This window comes from Ochlerotatus camptorhynchus, unplaced genomic scaffold (assembly GCF_037179485.1).
Source record: "Ochlerotatus camptorhynchus isolate MF236.1 unplaced genomic scaffold, CSIRO-AGI_Acam_v1.1 ptg000085l, whole genome shotgun sequence".
NCBI lineage: Eukaryota > Metazoa > Arthropoda > Insecta > Diptera > Culicidae > Ochlerotatus > Ochlerotatus camptorhynchus.
In genome coordinates this window covers 6,435,564-6,455,244 of record NW_027040575.1, presented here as the reverse complement: position 1 = coordinate 6,455,244, position 19,681 = coordinate 6,435,564, and the positions used below count along the sequence as shown (strand labels likewise).

The 19,681-nt window shown below is 38.1% G+C and overlaps 1 protein-coding gene across 2 annotated transcripts in view; it reads right to left on the bottom strand.

Annotated features, from left to right (window-relative positions):
• The window catches only part of LOC135698365 (receptor-type guanylate cyclase Gyc76C-like), a 200,199-nt gene that overhangs the window by 128,594 nt on the left and 51,924 nt on the right, over nt 1–19,681 (bottom strand). For both annotated transcript variants that reach the window (XM_065218293.1, XM_065218294.1), the window contains exon 2: nt 17,829–18,647. The gene's annotated coding sequence lies outside the window, so the exon portion shown is untranslated. The remainder of the gene's footprint in view (nt 1–17,828; nt 18,648–19,681) is intronic.

Genomic DNA, 19,681 nt, shown 5'->3' with positions numbered 1-19,681 from the left:
AGCGTCGTTACCCAGGGATCATGAACCAGAGAAGATGCCAGGCAACATCTCCAAATCTCTCCGCAAAAGCTATCAACGTGTGCAGTTCTTGGCGGATGCCGCCTCGGGACGGTGACTAAAGACATATTTTCCGACAGTTCACGAATAGTCCAAATGGAGGAACGAACCAAAGCCAGAAAAGGTCGGCGATTGGTATACGTTGTAGAAAACAGTTAGTCCAGAGGAAACCCAGAACAGTTACTGGGCCCTGTCCCCACTTGCTTGTATCTATGCACGAAGCACTTGGCCTAAAGTAAAAAGTTAATAACTTTTTTAAATCGAATCGATTTCTGGTCTCTGATTTCGACACAGTTTCAAAGAATCTAAAAAAAGAACCAAAACAGTAGTGTGGAGCAGAGGGTGGTAAATTTGACCCACCTTAGGGGCCATCTATTGTGTATAAAAAATTAACAATCCTATATCAACACATTTACCAGCTATTCTGTTTAAAAAAATAAAATAAGATCTGCTTCTAAAAGCGTCGATTTCTGGGGATGAACCATTCACACAGATCCATTTCATAATCTTAGTCTGTAGAGTTCCATTGATTAAGTTTTAGCTAAAGTTCTGCTTCGTAAAGTCCATTTTAAAGAAAGGTCAAAATCTTCCGAAAGATTAGTGCTTGACAATCTATGGTCAAGATCTTGTTAACATTTATATTTTTACACATTTTATATTATTAATATTGATTTTAAGAATCGTAATAATCGTATTATTACGAATTACATGTTTTGGTTCAGATGTCCGACTGTCTCCTGGCTCAGTTGTTCGATTTAACGTTCTTTGCCTTTATTACGTCCCTACTTTACGCCGGCTCTCAACTTAGTGTTCTTTGGTTGAGAGCATTGTCGGAAGCTGTACCATATTTCCATTAGCATAACTGCGTGGCAAGCACATTCACTGAAACATTCCTAGATGGAGCTTGGAATTGAACCCAGTCACCTCCCGCATGATCTTACTTTATAGCTGCGCCTCTACCGACTGACCTAAGGCAGGCCACCGTAACGTATATATATCACTGTTAAAACTGTACATACCATATAAGTACACCTGTATTATTCGACAAGGGTAGCATGAGTTCCATATAATATCGCGAAAGCAGTCGATCCGGCTGCGTAGCATTTCATATTTATTAACTTGTGTTTATTTAGCATTAAAGTTAAAGTTAAAGTTAAACGCTTGTATACTACATTTAGGAATATCTTGTAATTGCTTCTCTTGGATAAATTAATATTAAATAAAACTCCAGTAACTTCCAATAGTAATTGCGGTAATTGGCTAACCGACCAACATAATTTGTATAAAGGCTCATTCACCATCCTGTACTTTCAAGCACCGCACCGTATTAATTTGCTTCATTGCTATCATTTTCCTCGAATCGCCTGGACTAATTTACTCGTTGTGCAAACACCACGTCGCTCAACGCATTTTGTTTACCAGTTCTTTCAAAACAAAACACATTTCTCTGCTCACAGCATCCCATACGATGATTGAATAAAACGCTGGGAATGCTTTGCGTGGAATTAAATTGATTTGGATTTAAAACTTTCCATGCTTTTTAATGGAAACCGTACCGATGCAAATGTCAACCTACGCACAGCCAACTCTTAATAATAGGGGATGCCATCCACAGCCTGGCGATAACGCTTTTGTTTGGCATTGAACCAATTAGCACTTGTACCCTGCGGACTGGACCAGCTTTGTGAAATATCGGTTGACCTTTGGGATTGTTTCGAAATATCAGCTTTCCAAATCATTTGATGAGAAGCGTGATGAGTGAGTGGTGGGCATGCTCATTAACAACAGTGAAACGAAACAATCAGTACCAAAATGAAACAGCATCCTACCGCATGGTTATGACTGCATGGAGTTCATCTTGCTCCAATTCACGTCCTTGACGCTCGCTGATAACGTCCCGTGAAATTAAATATGAAACATGCGTTCACAAATTATCACATTACCTCGCGTGCGGTCAAAACCCGCCACAATGAAGGAGAAAATGACTCTCGCTTCCGAAAACGTGATAGTGATGAGCGACTCATGTATGCTCTCGCTGGCATCGCCGGTTGCAAAAGGAGACGATGAACAGCGCGAACAAAGGTGAGCAAGCTTCGAAAGAATCCTTTTGCGCTTCCGTCTAACCCCCTACCGCCGTTCTCCTTTATCATTGTTCCGGGCACTGCGAAAGTGCTCCAGTGCAAACAGGAGCCAGTATTAAAACATGATAATTAACTATAATTTATGCCCCCACAAATCGACAGTTATGTGTGTACTTATTGTACCCTATAGGCCAAGCCTATGTTGAGCCGGTGCTGGTGGATAGAACAGAACGCGAAGTCAAGTGGAAATTATGCCAGCACACAGCTCGGAGCCACAAGTTCGTCCTCTGGGACCAAACGGTTCATGTCCTTCAAAAGCGTGCTACCGTAGAGACAATGGTGGATAATAGGCACAAGCTACCGGAAAGAAGTATGGTTATATGTATGTAGTTTGTCGTTGGGAAATGGTCGTGAAGAATTTTGTAATGAATACCGCATTCTGTCGGAAGAAATGGGTTTTCTATAAGGAATCAGAAGTGTCTTTTTCAAGGCAAAATGACATGCGACATACGAGCCAAATAATAATGAGTGATCAGTAACGGCAAGCAACAAAGATAACATTGTCTGAAAGATTGTTTACAACAAACGCAGTTGCTCACATAGCCTTGATTACAAACATTTCCCCGTTGATTAACATGTATCATCCAACCGCGTGTGTTGCAAACAAACTTTCAAACAATTTTATCTTTTTCCTTCCACCGGAACGGTCAAGCTATGTTGCAGAGAGAGTTTGTCATGACAATCGTCGCAAGCGTTTAGTCTATATTCTCTTCTGTATTGATACCATAGATGTTCATACACATACTCCTTGCGATTAGTTGCTGCATGTAATCATAAGATATGGGTATATTTTTTTTCCATAATTTTGCTAATTTCTGAAAATTTTGCGGCAAATCACAAGTAAGCATCAGTTGGTCTTAATCCAAAGATAACATAAAGTAAAAAGATTACTGACTTTAAATTTTCACATATCATGTCTACTTATTTTGCTAAATAAAATTCCACGAGATGTCCAGGACTTGAATTTCCAGGATTTTTAAATTTTAAGAATAATATGCTACTTTGGGTAAAACAATAATTCAAAAGCCATAAACGTTTGTACTTATTGTGCATGCGACTTAAAAGCTTGTGCGACGTTTTCGCTTGTCACACTTGAATTTCCAGTGGAGATTTTGTTGTTGTATGTCTCGACTCAGACTCACGAACTTCAGTTTAGAGGAAGCGCGATATTAACTTACATATCATAAACAGCTTTGACTAACCATGTTTGGATTACTTCATGCGTGATAGAGATGATAGAGTGTGAAAATACCCCTCACCATCCCTCCGCAACGTGGGAGTTTGGTAAAGGAGATGATCAACCCAATTCTTACTTTCCTTAAAATTAACCTTTGCGCGATCTACTCTCCATATACAATTTTCACACTACCGTACTCTAATGGAACTATCAACTCTATACATTCATCTCCACATTAATCGTATACAGCTAAATGTATTGAAAATTTGCCCTGTGCAATATAACAGTCCCATTAGCATTTTTGGCGAAATTGTGTCATATATTGGAATCGATTGTGAAGTACCATCACCTTCCAATGTACACGAAAAGATTCCTATGTTATTCTGAAAATACCAAAAGTATGTTGTCCTATCCTTATGAGCCCATAGAAAGAAAAAATCTTCAACAGCATTTTTCTCAGCTTGCTGTTTTAACGAATGGGGCAACTATGCTAAAAACGGCAGTAAAGGCCTTAGGAATTTTAATGTGCCAGAAATTTAAAAATAAATGAAGTCCCAGATATTCGATATATTTCAAAGCGCAATATTAAACAATTAGAAATATAACATTTCACGTATTTGTGTTAGTTAAGAATCATCAAAGCATCTTATGTTAAAAAATCGTTGACATTTTTCAATGTCTGGAATATTCGTTAGAGAACTCAAGTCCTGAAAATCGAAAAAAAAACTCTTCTAATATTGTAAATTTTTCTTAATCGAGAATCAAGAGAACTTTTTAAGCATGATGTATCATATAAAAAAAGTCTTCAAAGTCTAAGAATTTAATTTTTTTCTGAGTTTTTTTTCTTCCTTGATTTGTTTTGTTACGTGCTGAGCACCAATTCTACCGACGCCAGAGAGGTAGCTCCCACACCTGGACCCTACCCGAGTAGCACACTTCCGTTAGTAAAAGTTGCAGCAACTTGTTTATGACTGAAATAAGTCGTTAAGAAGTTTCTACAACCGATATATGACAAGCGTGCTACTAGGGTACCTATCGACCCATAAACTCATGAACCCGGGACCAACGGCTCTACTTCTCTTCCGAAGGAAGGCGTGATCAGAGATGTTATGCCTCAGAACATCCCGGTGGCGCCAACTGGGTTGAACCCAGGCCTACTGGGGTAAGAGGTAATCACGCTTGGTCATGAGAGAATTCGTTTTAACAGAATTGATTGAACGGCTATATTGGTTCATCTTCAATGGAATTATATGAAAATTAACAGCATTGATCTCAATTTGGTTTCGAGGAAGCGCTACAGCTCAATATTAAATCAACATCGATTGAAAGCAGCAACAAGTGGGAAAGTTCAAAATTTCCCAACAAACCATCATAATCTTTGAACCAGCGGAAATGATGGTCTTCAAATGCAGTTTTGCACACCACTTAACATTCCACTAGCAATACAAAAACACGACAAACATAAGGTAATGACTGCATCTGTCTTTTCACCGGTACCTGTAGGATCATTTTTTTGGATTAGGGGATTTGTTAAACTCAATTGAATGATATCAAGCGTTTCTCAAATGAGAATGATCCATGCCTTTGTCAAATGACTAAGCAACTGATATCACCCATTCGAAGGAGGTTCCCTTTAATAGCGGATAGCTGCTTTTCTCATTTTCATCAAAAATGTTCAATTGATTTTGAAAATTTACAGCACTGCTTGAGACTGATGTCATTCGTGATGGAGCGTTTCCACTTGCTTGGGGCATGCAGCAGATTGATGGATCTTTTTGCTTTATGTCACCTTTTCTTATACCAAATTTTCCAATTTCACACTTATAATTAATTCTACGGCTAGGCAAAGTGAAGCTTCCTTTCAAATTACTGGCTAACAGAACCAAACATTCTAAAAATAGTCAGCTTCAACAAGCTTCACTGATGTAACTGAGTTAGTCGTTCTATTAGCGATGAAAGCATCTTTGTTTCCTAATTAAGGTAGGTGGTCCAGTAATAGTGGTGTTTCTAAATTTGTGGTATGCGGGTTATGTCAGACTAAAAGTAGGAATTTTGATAAATTTATTTTTCTTCGGTAGCTCCCTAAAGTAAATTTTCAAATTTGAAGCATTAAATTAGCCCAAAAATTATGGAGAACAATTTATTTTCCTTAAAATATTGACTTTTTACACCCATAGTTGCGGCAGTAATTCTAAAAATCAATTATAAATCAATGCATTCCACTATTGAGCAGTTCCACCGGTAAATTACATAATTTAATTCTTTCCGATTTAAATGAAACTTTGTTCATGTTTTCGACAGGGCGAAATATTAAGCTTCCATAGATACTTAGACCATTAGACTGTCATATTTTAAAATGGTGTATGTATTTTCACGAGCTTTATGTTTGAAAATACGTATCTCAAAATCTATAAATTGAAATTTATTAATCAATTTCGTAGTAGACCAACTTTTCATGGGTTTTTGGAAGTAAATGTTTTCGAATGTAAAGTATGAATTTGAACCACTCATAATGATTTGTTCCGATGCGTTAGTTCATTATCTACAACATAAATCGTATTAGAGCGCATTGTATGAATATTTACGCTCATTGTTTTCAAAACAAAAGAAGCGCTCCATGCGAATCCCCTTTTTCTACGTTTATCCGTAGGACAAAGAAATCTAATGGGGTTTCAATGCGTTAGGGCGAAATTGAAACTCGTAGGACGAATTTGGAATCAAGAAGCAGTAATAAATGTTAAACAATAGGGGAAATGGATCTAATGTTGGCCTATGGATCTAAGATTGGGCCCATCGCTAAAAATCTGCTATTTATCAATTTTACCTAGATGAACGCGTCATTGGGATGGTACTTATGGATATATTTGGTCGCTATTGAAAATTTAATCGATTGCAGAATTTATATATGGGCCCAAATTAGGGACACTTAGGCCGACATTGCATACATTTCCCCTATCTCAACAATTTGTGACTCTTTATCAAATCCAACGATAATCGATTCTCCTGGGATTACGGTGAAATTTTAACTCTATGCATGAGCATGAGCATGATTGACCGCCCACGGTTGCTACTCTGTTATTGCCAGACTAGCTGTAATTACACAGAGAACCAATAGACGATACTTGGGACTAGCAATCATTCTAAATGTGTAAAAACTGGTGATCTCAAACTAGGCAACACCAGCGCTGGCCGCGCCCGAACGCTGGTCAATAAAGGAATGGGTAAGAATGTGTTTACGTGACAGTCGCTCTGATAAAGGCCGAGAACATCTCTGCACTTCCACGAGGAATCACTGGGATGTTGGGTAAGAGGGTTGGGTTTGCAGCAGGATTCATTTTGGTAAACGATAAGCTGAATTGATGTCGATCATATAACGTGAACGAGCTTGGGATTGAACCCACGGTCTTCTGCTTAGTAAGCAAAACGTTTGTCACTAGGCAAACGAGCTACTTTTAATCAAGTGAAGTAATGAAATTGGGTTGTTAGCGGAATGCTAAATAAAGCAGCAAAAAAGGTTATCTTCCATTTAATTCCACTTAATTAATTTTGGTATCCATGCCAGATACGTATTTCGATAACAATGTGCACCCAAGTAACACAAATAATAGAATTATGTTGACTAAACTGCAATACAACCAAAACCAGTCATATAAAGGTTATATAATGCTATAGAACATGTGCTTGGGCAGTCTTCATCAGTGTCATTCCCACTAAAGAACTTATCAAAATCTAACCCCCTTAAGTACTCATCCCTTAGGTAAAAAAGTCAAGATCATAGGTATAAAATTGAGGTATACAATGTGTTGAATCGGAACCTACCTAACTAATAAAAACCAAAGATTCAAGTAAGCTAAAGGAGAAAAATCTATACAACTCTCTAATAAGGGAAATTGAAATTTAATTAAGTGGAATTGAATAGAAGATAACCTTTTTTGCTGTTTTACTTTTAATCATCGAGTTATTGCCATGTAGTCATATTAACAAATATAACCTTTATTACACAGTATAATCTCGTTTTTGATATTATGCATAGATAGACGAGGCCTTAATGGATATTATTATTTTTATTGGTCCCAGTTTCTGCACTGCTCAATTTAATTGGAATTGGAGTCCAAATCATAATTCAATAATCAATTGATTTATGTCTTCACGTTTATTTCCTAACATGACAATAATTTTAAAATATAATTGTGGCTTATCTATGTGGAGCTAATATAAGATTACCGTAGTGCGAAGTGTATATAAATCACTTTCTTCTTCTTGGCTTACAACTGAAGCTTTGTGATTTTATACTTAATCCACTTTATTGTGCTCTACATACTTTAAGCACAATCTTATTGTATGTAATCTTATTTTTTTCTTGATTTCTTTTCCGTCGATCTTGTTTTCCGTGCTGAACACCAATGCTACCGACGCCAGGGAGGCAGCTCCCACACCTAGACCCTACCTATCGACCCATCAACTCATAGACCGGAGACCAACGACTTTACTCTCCTTACGAAAGAAGGCGTGATCAGAGATTGTATGCCTCAGAAAATCCCGGCTTTACTGACTGGGATTGAACCCAGGACCAAGCATGGGAAAAATCGATTCATTTTGCATTTACTACTAACTCACACGCATACAACATCAGAAACAAACAACAGCTTGTGCGAGCCACACTGTTTTCGTTCGTATTCGCATTGCTTCTATTTTCTTCGATGAACGCAAAACAGACACCGGAGCGTAACATGAATGATTCTGAGTGTAGTAGTGTGGATGATTTCTCTTTTATTACTTTTGCCATTTTAAGCCTTTTACCCTTTTACGATTGCATTCTGCTGAGTGAGCTGAATGAGAATTTAGCAGAAAGAATCACTTTTTATTTTCTAGCTTTGAACATAAATTGACACATTTATATTGCTGTTAATATGGAGAAAACGGTTATACTGTAACACATGTGTTTAAGCGTCAAGCAAATACCGAAAAACTGCTGTGGCCAATTCAACTGATTTAAATCAGTGAGCCAAAAACTATCTGACTCGGCTATTTAAATCGTTAGCATTCGGATCTTACGCATTCAATCTGGTTCTCCCTCGGTAGAGACAATTTTTCGGCTGCCTTTCCGTTTATCTTTCTTTCCTTCTACTGCTGTCAGTTCTGAGTCGACCTGCAGAGTCACTTGGTTCGAAGAATTTACACTCGTTCGGAAATCTGTTTGTAGGTGAGGATGGCTATTTTGATTCTGTGGCACTCACGAGAGTGAATGAATTTTCCCATGCTTGCCCAGGACTTTTGGAGTGAGAGGCAAACTTTAGTTTTTCATGATTCTAAACTTAGAACAAACTCCTTCTGAACTATGAATTTGCTCAATGCAGATTTACGTAAATCCGCACTGAGACCATTATTAAAAAGATTTTTTTGCGATGAAAATACCCGCGCAACAGAAGAAAAGGGACTATCATTTTTGATCGATTCTTTTCATCGATTTTCTCTTTCGCGAATAACCCGACTGCAAATGAATTTCCCATTCACTGTGTTGATTCAGGCGCAAGCTAACTATAGTCTGGCGGATAGAATTTCGATCTATCAAAAAGCGGAACCAACTCAATATATTGTAGACTAACAATTGAAATGGTACTATCATGTTTTATAAACAAACCGTTGATTAATCTGTCCTCACCAATCGAACGCAAATTACCGGCATCATCGGATAGCGGAAACTATCCCCAGCCCAAAGATGCTGCTAGTTTGTGTAGGCGTACCTTAAGTCACGAGAAAACGGGTTCCGGAAGTTTTGTTTGCAATATCTGATGTGCTCTTTTCTTTTGTTGGTCGTGATTTGCTCGATTGGTTCTGCTATTTGACATCTCAATTGCACTTGCACTTCCACAGTTATTAATTGAGAGTTTTCGATGCCTGTACCATATTTGCATTAGTATAATTGTGTGGCAAGTACAATCTTAGTCTATGCCCAGCGAAGTCGAGAAATTTTCCAACCCAAAAAAGTCCTAGACCGGACTGGGAATCGATCCCAGCCACCTCCAGCATAGTCTTATTTTGCACCTTTACCGACTGAGCTAAGGCAGGCCCTTTCTTTAATGTATTACTTTATTTTAGCACCATAAAATAGTAAGTCATGGTCATGGCAAGTAATCAAACCATGTGATCCCATTTACCCCATATCCGAGAGGACGCGGGAAAATCAACAATTTTTCACAATGCAATCCAATATCTCATAAATCTGCGTTTTTTTTTTTCTTTTTAAATTAGTTTTGAGCTGCTTTCAGTTTTGTTACATACAGAGAAGATTAATTATACCACAAGATTTAAATTTGATAAACACAATTTGTATGTGTATAGCGTAGTGAGTGGAAGCAACCCTGATGGTCACGAGTTCAAATTTCATCCCCGGACAAATCACGAATGACGAAAATATAATGCATTTAAAAAAATTAAGGATCTGAATATCTATTCGATATCAAACCGATTGAAACAAACATGGATTGCAACAGTAGATGTGATAATAGCAAACCATGTTACATATGGCGTTAGTTTGCCATAAACAAACCCTTATTGCAAACGCACAGCACAGATATGAAGATGTATTGCACCAACTCGAGCACACAGGGCCCAGAAGTGCCAAGTGGGTAGATATTGACACGGATATACAAACGTATGTAAAGTCAGCATTCGCTGTAAACGTTAGCTAAAAATAGTCATCCGTTAAAATTTGCACCCGAGAACAATAAAAAGCAATCACGATCGTGAAAGAATGCACCGTGGCCCGAAACAAGCGCCGCCATCGTCGCTGCCGGTCAGTTTACAAAGCAAACGTCTTCGTCCATTTACACGGTCGATGAGAGTAACTCAGTAACTGAGTCGAAATCAACTCAGCGAGTAAAATGTTTCTAACTTTTCCGGGCAAAACTGCTTGAATATAAGGAAAATCGACTAGAGTATACTAATAGACTGAGAGAAATATCTCCCGATTTTCCTGGAAAATCTAGGAAAATTTTACTAATTCACAGTTTTACCCTACTTTTTGCTATTTTAAGACAAAGTCGACTCAATTTTGAGTTACTCTCATTGACCGTGTATTGCTTACCGAGAGACGTGTAGTTTCTATGGTTTGTATTAAAACGGATCGATTCTAGGAAAACAAAGAGCGATATATTCCACGAAAATACGAAAACCAATGGGTTTGCACAAAAAAATGTAGTTGAGGCATGTTTGCAGCTTAAACTGCAAATAGTGCAAAAAATATGATAAAATTGCGCATTTCCGTTGTTGATATCTTCGGGTCACTTATTTCTTGGTTCGTAAGATGAGTGCGTCACGCAGTAGTTGATCGATAACGATTTCAAGCACCTGCGATGAATAAATTAATCCCTTCGCTCATCACGGAGAAAATATCAGCCCTCATCACTATTTTGATGGTAGTTCTTTTCAACACCAGGGGTTGACACTATCGGCTAGTTTCTGTTCAATACGTGAGTAGATAACCTGTAAAATGGATGAGATATCGCCATTCTCTCTATAGGCACTCTACTGGGTTAGACAGTAAAAAAAACTTTACCTACACCCTATGCGTACTAAATTAAATCACAACGGCGAACTGACCGAACCAGGAGGGCGCATGGTGAAACTTTCATGCGAAAAGCAGGGAGCCAATAATGAACCTACGGGACTCAGGCTCAAACTAACAACAAAATAATCATACCAGACGGCCGTCGATAGACATGACCGGAGATAACAAGATTATCAGCCCTTATGTATCGGATACAAATGACCTCTAATTGCTTAATAATTTCAGCCTATTATAATTTTTTTCCTGCATTTATCGTCGATTTCTGTTCCATAATCGAGTGCTAATCACCGAAGAGTGTCGATTGCCAATTGGTCATTAATCACTGATGCCAGGGAGACGACTTCCACTCTTGGAACCTGTTGAACACATGGGCCGGGACCAACGGCTTTACTTCCCTTCCGAACGAAGACGCGATCAAAGATTTTTAACCTCACGAAAATCCCAACGACCTCGGCTGGGATTGAACTGAAGTGAGAAAACAGTCACGCTTACCACTCATGCACCAACGCAGTCTGAAACTAAAATACTGGTTCTTTTTGATCTCCTTTGTGCTGAAATTCGTCTGACTGCAATTTTCCTGAATTTCGTGAGACTGCTTTAAAGATCCCCTTCGATCATCCTCGAAGTACTCGGAACTTCTCTGAATATAATTGAACTTCCTAAAAATCTACACACTACGAAAAAGCGGTGTAAATTTCGGTTCCCAGAAACTAACACACGTAAGCGGCCCTTTTGACATAAGAATCAGTTGAAAGAAACGAGAAAATCAATTCAATTAAACATTCTCTTCGTCGAGTTGATTATGTTTCGGTTTGAGAACGCTTAATTTTACATGAAATGTTTGTTTACGTTCCATGATTTACGTCCAATATGAATTACGTCTCGTGTAAAAGTAGTTATTTCTAAGTGTGTATGTTCTATATAATATATAATCTTCGAAATTCTCTAGACTTTTGGAGATTTCAGAACTTCTAAAAATCTCTAGTAATTTTCTTGAAATTTATGGAAACTTCTTGATGTTCTGTGATCTTCGTAGAAGTAACCGCATGTTTCATAAAAGTTCTCGTATCTATCATTAAAAACCAGGAACTGCCTTTAAAATGTTCCCACATTTTTCTTATGTTCGTGTAACTTCTCTAACCTTTCCAAAAATTTTCATGAACTTCTCGGAACTTTCCTAAAGGTGTCCTTTAAAGTTCAAACAAGTTCCATCCAATTAGTTGAACTGCCCTAGGACTTTCCGATCTGTTCTGATTTTTTTCGGAGCTTCCCTAAAGTACTCTCAAACAGGGTGCCATTCATTTTGGCTAAAAAAATGTTTTATGAAATTATGGAATAATAAGATATTACGATGATATTCTGTAAGTTTTTTTTTGTTCATTAATTTATTTGATAAGGCTCAATTGAATTAACTTTACAGAGCCGTGGCTTGTTCACTATACAAAACATCTTAGAACTGTACTCAGAAGGTACAACACAATAAATACTTTATCTTCCGCTATCCAATAAGCCTCCTCCATCAAAACGGGATCCGCATCCAGTGTTTTCATGGTATGGAAGTATCGTCAACGGGGGGCAGAGCGCTTCCATTGCAGTAATGGACGCGAAACGTGATCATCACTCACACTCTCATCACTAACCGGTTGCTTTCCAAAGTCGACGACGCACCGACTGAAAGAACTGTTGATGAACAACAAAGAGGAAGACCACACAATGGTTGCTGCCGAGTAAATATACGACACGTGACACACATCGAGAGTGGCCTGCTTCTGTCGACAGCCGAGTGAACACTCAATATTATTTATGTGTAAGTAACAAGAAAAGATTGTAAAGTTTGTGTTTGACACACAAAACATGCAAATTCAGCTTTGACAGAGTCACAATGAGCGATTTTTTGATCGCCTCTTCGCGAAGACTGAAGAGCGAAGAATGGGTGAGACATATGACAAAATCACTTATTACAGATTTTATGTGTCAAATACAAACTTCACAATCTTTTCTTGTTGCTTACACAAACAAAATATTATCATTATATCTTATTAATCCATAATTTCATAAAACATTACTATAGCCAAAATGAATGAATGGAATGCACCCTGTACTCAAATCTCCTGAAGCTATTATTCATTTTCCTCTAGGCTTTTTACGTTTGCAGGCTCTCAACTTAGTGTTCTAGATGCACTTACACAGTTATTAATTGATAGCCAATGCATGCATTTTTAAATAGTGTCCCAAGCACAATGATACTGTATTGCCCAGGGAAGTCGAGAAAATTTCCAACCAGAAAGATTTCTTTGACCAGACCAGGAATCGAACCCACTGTCTCCGACTCGGTAATACCAACCGGTGGAAACTAACGATTTTAAATTGGCTCACTACTTGACTAGCCTATTGCTCCCTAGCAAATCGATTAACGGACTCCATTCTTGTCTAAATTCTAGTACTACAGTATGTTTGTTTAGATTCGCTATGAAAGTTTGACAGATAAAATGAGGGGTTCGTGGATTTTCCTATGTTTCGGGGGTGCATCGACTAGCTTGGGACCGAAAAGAGTACCAGAGCTGAGCCAAAAAGTTGAGCACGTTTCTTCGGGACCTTTTGGTCTTAGAGTTACCCCTATGGTAATATCATGCCTTTACTGACTAGGCTATGTGAGGTCCCTAGAGTTCTTGATACTGTTCTGAAATAAACGAAACTGCCCTGAATACCTTTAGACATCCCTGAAGTTTTTTAGAGCTCACTGGACTTTCCTAAAATACTCGGAACTTCTTTCGAAATTCTACAGGTGGTAATAGAAATGTCTTGAACTTACAGGAACGGACCCTTCCAAATCTTCAAACTTACCAACAAATCTGGATCTGATGCTCCTAAAACATCCCTGAAATTATTTGGCCCACCCTTAGGATCTCTGAAAATCCCTAAAGATCTCAAGAACTAGCTACTCTAAGATACTTGGAACTTCTTTAAAGTTCAATAAAATTTCCTCAGTCGGTGAAAGCGCAGCAACAAAGCAAGGCCATGCTGAAGGTAACTGGGTTCGATTCCCGGCCCGGTCTAGGCATTTTTCGGGTAAGAAAATTTCTCGACTTCCCTGGGAATAGACTATAATTGTACTTGCCACACCATTATACTAATGCAAAAATGGTACATGCATCGAAAGCTCTCAATTAATAACTGTGGAAGTGCATCTAGAACACTCATTTGAGAGCACGCAATAAGCTAATATGCTATAAGGAACAAGCTTCAAATGCAAAGAAAAAGAAGAAGAAGACGAAGAAGAATAAGAAGAAAATTTCTTTAAGATCTCTCTTCTCTGAAGTTTTCTTCATTTCCCTGAAGCTCTCTTGATATCTCCAAAGTTCTCAGAACTTCTTAAAAGATCCTGCAGTTTTCCTGAAGCTAATGGAACCTCCTTAGAATTGTTGATGCTTCCCTGAAGTTCCAAAAAAAATTTCCATATTTTTACGGAACTAACCTTGTTTCCGCCGCTATTATAAACATACTAATTTGAAATTCTTGGCGTTTAATTTCATCCCTCAGAGCGTTTTTAAAGTTCATACAATATTATTGAAGATCTCTTATCTTTCCTGAAGCTCATGGAACTTCCCTGAAATTCTCGCAATTCTCCAGATCATGATCCTGGAAATCAATAGAACTGCCAAAAAGATCCTTAAACCGCCCTGAAGCTTTCTGGACTTTCGTGAATATATTGGATCTTCTGTAAAGTTCTTGGAATATTTCTTAAGTTCACTAAAGCTCCCTCAACCTCTTTGGACTATACTTAAATTATCGGAACTACTTGAAGGTTCACGCTATTTTCCTGAAATCATGTAAATGTCCTGAAGATTTCAGAACTGCCCTGAAGCTAATGAAAGTGCACTCAAACCCCTTAACTTAAGTGAATTTTCCTGAAATCTTTCGAACCTTTCTGAAGCTATCGGATCATTTTGGAATTTTTTAGAACTTCAATGAAATTCTCAGAATGTTTTAAAGGCTCCCGAATTGTATCTTATGATAATGGATCTATCATCAGAAAACCTAACAAACATTCACAAGTTTAAATTGTTTGAAAAAGGCGGATTTTTTCTTAAACATAGCGGAGCAATATTGCTGGACCTTAAGGTGCAATTTACTTTGATGTATTTTCGAAAAATTCAAACACAGTCTTTTCACGCATCAATTCTGGTTGTTAATCGCTCTAGTCATTACATTTCTTTACACAAAATGACGTGAACTTTTTGCAATATGAAATGATGCGCTGTTCAAAACCTCGGATTGCATTTTTCGAAAATGCATCAAAGTAAATTTCACCATAAGAGCACCAATTGAAAATTAGCAGCCAAAAATTTCCCAAACGAATTTGGAGATGTAAGTATCTGTCTCTATAGAAGCGCATGGGCAATCATGAGCCGGGTAACATGAAATCAAACTGTTTGTATTTGATGGGTGCAACAAATTTTATATATAATGAGTGCAGGTTATGTGTATGCTACATGTTTAGACGAATTTCTTTTCTAACAATTTTCAATCACGAAAGGCGGAGCAATACTTGTTCTCCTTCGAGAGCACATATGCGCATAACCCGAGCAAAGTCCAGCATCCAAATGACAGCAAATTGAAAGCACCTTTTGATATCAACATGTAACTCAAATTAATAATTTGATCGCAAACCAAATTTTACCCGATGATAGAGGCCAGTGCTGATAAAAATCATTCCTTCTACACTCAACTTAGCTGAAAATGAGGACAACCTCAATCAATCGAATCAAAACAAACATAGTGTAGTACTAGAATTTCGACTATAATGGGGTACGTCAATCGATTTGCTTGGGACCAATAGGCTAGTCAAGTAGTGAGCCAATTTAAAATCGTTAGTTTCCACCGGTTACTAGCACCCTCTATCATGCACATTCCGAAGCATTGCTAAGCAACCGGAGCATCCCTCGTTCATGCATTTTTTTCACTAGTTGCTTTTCCCTCGTTCTGTCAACGCGTCAGCTGTGTTGAATAAAAACAAAACAGATGGAAGTCAGTGATTTCGGCTCTACGAAATTTTCCGTAGATCTATAGAATTGATTGAATTTTGCAGAAATACGGATCCGTAGGAGAAATTCACAGAAGCTCAGTCTTTTGTAAAGATTTGTTTTGATTGTTAAGTGTGATTTTTTTTTGCTGGAAACAAATTTTTAATAGTGGTAATGCATCACTTATGAGTGCCCTTTCTACCACCGCTCATCACTTTAATGTGAACAAAGCAAACAATATGTATCAATCAATGTTATTCAAGATGTATTGAACATCTGTTGCTAAAAGTGGATACAATATTACACTCATTTAAATTATTTGTTCTCAAATTCTGTGTAATATTACTCAACAAGCGGAATGACCAATCGACTGTTTGAGTATAATATTCAACAGCTGTTTTCTGTATTCGTCAGATTAGTATGTGGTACAGTAAAGACCCGATTTTGTCGATCCCTCCGCGCATTAGACTTTTACCATTAAATTATTTCATAAAATCGTAATTCCAAATCATTCTCATGCATATTCAAGATGGGTGTTTAAGGTATACTTTGGTCCAATAAGACCGCTGAAAAATCGCATGGGTTTCGTAGAACATAAGAAAAGATTTTCAAAAAAGGAGCTGTGATGTCTCCAGTGGGATCCCTTGGCCCCCTTATGTTTATCAAGAGCTGACATATACTAAATTGACCTGAAAAAGAACTGGCATCACTGATAAGTTCGCAATGTAGTGGCTTGCTTAACGCTTCATTGGCGCCACCATGACAAATACAAGCACATTCCCAACTAAAACCTTATTTGCGAAGAATGTATGGTGAGTGTTATGTATGTTTGTCTGTGGTTTTAGGCTCTGGAATCGACAATATTCAAATAATCATTTTGCCCAAAAAGAATTTGATTATTTTACTTTTGAGGGTCGCTTCTAATTTTGACAATTTTGGGTTGGATAATCAAGCAGTGGTGAATATCAACAAATTCGTTGATGTACCATGAACTCATTTGTTCGTTTCGCTCGTACTTCACAGTGAAGATATTCAAAACAAACGCAATTCATCTACCCTGGGATGATATGCTACTCCTTGCGTGTGATGGTAATTGATAAAAACATACACTGATAGAGGCATCATTCATCTACCTGTTTGTGTTGCTAGTTTTCGAGTAATTTTCGGGAAATCGGCCATTTTACGAGTTTATTTACAAAAGTAATTACACCCTAATCTCGAAGTTCTTTGAAGGTTTTATTACACATGGTTCGTTGGAACATGGTCTGACTTATCAGCAGTTCGGCTCATATGAAGACATCACAAAATACCTTCATTCGTGGATAGCCTCAAAAGACGAACACTTCTACACTTCTAGATGCGAAAAAGTTTTAGCTAGCGATGGACAATATTTTGAATGATACATTTGTAACCAATTTTTCACAATAAAGTTGTATTTTCAAAAAAAAAAAAAACAGCGAGAACTTAGTTGAGCACCTAATATATTTGTTTTGTTATTATTGAATATGCAGAACATCAAAGTGAATACTTGTATGGTCATCAACAAGAAAAATGTACATCAAATTGAGTTTTCGGTTTGCTCTCACTGATAGCAGAATAAGTTTTCAAATATGATGTCACAGGAAGATCTTTGATTTTTTAACCAACTAAAACGTCAGCAACCTTTATCATTATCAGCGAAATCACTACATCAAATTTAGTTTTCAATTTGATCTCTGACTTTGCTCGGGAAGCGGCCCGAATAGAACCAAACTATGTACACCGTTTTCGTTATATAAACTAAATTTTATTTTCAGTACCGGTATACCGGTTAAATCTAATATTCAAATTATTGATTCAATTAAGTATACACCACTTACCATGTGCTTCAGAGCAACGCAGTTGAAACGGTCCGCTCGTTGTTCCTTGCCACTCTAAGTCTCTCGGCTCAATGATGCAACTCGAAAGTAATAAAATAAAACCAACAAAACAGAAGCACTTCGGTGCTTCACTTGCACAACTTTCCAGTGGGTAATTTTCTGTTTACCTACCCAAAAGGATACCAACACTCCGATACACTACTCCGGGTTCACTTTACACGGTACTTATCAGCCCCGAAAACAGCAATTCTTGCGGTTTCTTCTTTTTCTTCACCAGCGAATCAAATATCGGCAAACTAACAATTTCTTCCGCTGCAATCACAACAGCTCCAACCAGCTAGAACCACAACTAAAACAACAAACACCAATCATATGGCTTTTCTTCTGACGCCCCGCGCAATCTCGTTTTGTAGCACCCCCCACACAACGGGAATACTAGTTTGCATTGGCTCAAGAGATACACTATTTTTACAGGCAGTTTATTTTCTCTCTCGTCATAAAACTAAACTTGTTGTATTTTTAAGAGCACGGCATCGGATCTTTTTCAGCGTGAATAAATTTACTCAGACACGGCAACCGGCGATGTCAGCTTGGTGACGATGACGAAAACGACGGCGACTACGGCTACGACGGCAGCAGCGATGAAATTTTCGTGAGCTATTTGTTTTCATTCACAACGACCGAGATTACTCTTTTGCATTTCGATCGATCCTTGGATGCTGAGGAAAAACATCAACAATCAGAAATTATTCCACTTTGCTTGCCTTTTCTTTTCATTCACTCTGTTGGAAGATCGACGAACAGCAGCTTCACTGTGTTCTGTGAAAGAAAGATAAACATTATGTTAGAGTGAGGTATGTTTTGACCAAGAGTTGTGGTTTATACTTGAACTAAACAAGCATTCAAAAACTTTGAATGAAACAAACGCAAATTTCGGGGTCCTCCTATCTGAGCAAATATATGTTTACCTTAAAGCTTTATATCTCAAAAGCGAGAGAATTAAACGCATACAAACAAACTTTATTACTATGGAGACGCTTGGTGATTTATTAATTTAATGAATAATCACCCATCTCCATAAGTTGAACATTTTCACACGATTGTTCGACTTTTGCCGGATTTTTTTTCTCAAATTTACTATCTTTAAATCCGTCCATTTGGCCTCTTTCAGAGAATTAGTTCCAAAAACAAATCCATTGCTTTCATGTTGGCAAAATATTGTCATTTGTGAAAATATTTTTTCCATATATTCATGGCAGAAAATGTATAACACATTCGGGTCCCTGATGGAAGATGCTTGCTATGCTGCTACGTACCGTACGCTACATACTGCACTGCATCCTGCTGCACTGCTGCTATCACACTAGCCAATGATGGTGCGGATTACGGTTTAGCAGCGACGGCTGGGGCAGCAGCGAGGCAAAGTCATCGAACAAGTTCGCCTGGAACCTGAACCCGCCCGTGAAGCTGTGTGACTTCTTTTTCGCGGAACGAGAATTAGTTAAATTAACACCGTGTGTTTGTGTTGCCTATATCGCGTTTATTTCAAACCTACAGCCTCCGTTTCCCAGCGGACATTTTTTTTTCCAACCGCGTATATTGCCTAGCACCGAGAGTTTCTGATATCACGACGAGGATGGTCTGGTCTTGGTCTACGCTGCTTCGAAAAACACATCCCGAAACGGACGATTTACGATAGCTGAAGGTATTACTGAAGCACTGCGAGCTCGTCTAGTCGAATGACAAAAATTCAGCACTTCCTGGCGCGAGATGCCACGCACCGTTTGTCTTTTTTTTTTATCTCTATCCAGGTTCACTTCTTCAACGACGGACGGCAACGACGACGCTCGATC